We start from the raw sequence: 1,302 nt of genomic DNA on the forward strand, positions 1-1,302 counted from the left end.
ACCATTCTAGTTTCAGTCTGATTGCTACTTTTGACAAGGATGTCTTGAGGCTGATATCAAGACAGATTTAAGTATTTAGGTTTGATGAATCTATATTGTCACTGCCTGAGAGACACATTTGTGATTGTTTCTGGCAGGAATCTAGCATTTGTATACCTGTCCTCTGACCTAGTTTAGTAATGCATTCTGCTGGAACACAAAACAACCAACAAGACTGATCACTGTTGTTTCCTAATGAGGAGAATGCAGCAGGGCAACTCCCACTGGTCTTCCCTTTACCAGAAAACAGGACAGCGTTGTCTGTACAGTGCTCATTTGTTCTACTGTCTTTAAAAACGATCACTAGAGCTCATTTCCAGCAAAAATGATTGCAATTTTTTATCGGATGTCTACTCATTCTATGTAAAAATAAAATGTATTGCCTCGAGTTCAGTTTTGAACACAACTCTTAAAACAACTTTGATTTAAAAAGATTCACTGGTTCATTACTCATTACTTCATGTCATTTTTTTGCACAAGATTCTATAGACAAAGTAATAATGACTGTTCAATAAAATGGTTACAGTTTGACAGTATTAAAAATGCGGTCCATATTTGCTAGAAATTGTTATGCCAAAACAGCCCGGAGGTTTTACAACATATTATTTATTTATTTATACAGTGCCAAAGTCTTATGCAGAGTCCAATGTCATGTCACTAACTGTCCCTCAGAGGAGCTCACATTCTATTATCCCTGACATAGTCCATTTTTGGAGAGAACCATTTATCCCACGATTATGTTTTCTGAATGTATTAGCAAAGTGAAAAGCCCAAAGGAAATCCAAGTGAACCTGGAACCTTAGTGCTCCAAGGTGGGAATGCTAGCCACTGAGCCACCATTTTACCCCATGCCATTCCATCTTATCCCATCATATCACATCCTATCCCACAGGAGATCTATATACCATCTACATATTATTGGTCCAACCACACTACAGTTACTTCAATATACCTTGTCAAAATACTGTTACTCAAAACCAATTTTCATGCCAGGTTCTTTATTAAAACTTTTCTTAAACTTTAAAGCAGACTGGTTAAAAAAAATAACATGGTCAATACACATTAATATTTCTGTCCCATCCCCTGCTTGTTGACCAAGGACTGCAAGGGGGCCATGAACCATTAGACAACCATTAACAAACGGAATAACAGATCTATGTTTTCCACTAAACACTTTCTACTGATTATATTATTCCTGTATCCATTTGTTCCTATCTAGGGTCACTAGCAAGAGAGTTTCTAGACTTTCTAGAATAAATAATA

This window comes from Pyxicephalus adspersus, chromosome 2 (assembly GCF_032062135.1).
Source record: "Pyxicephalus adspersus chromosome 2, UCB_Pads_2.0, whole genome shotgun sequence".
NCBI classification, from domain to species: domain Eukaryota; kingdom Metazoa; phylum Chordata; class Amphibia; order Anura; family Pyxicephalidae; genus Pyxicephalus; species Pyxicephalus adspersus.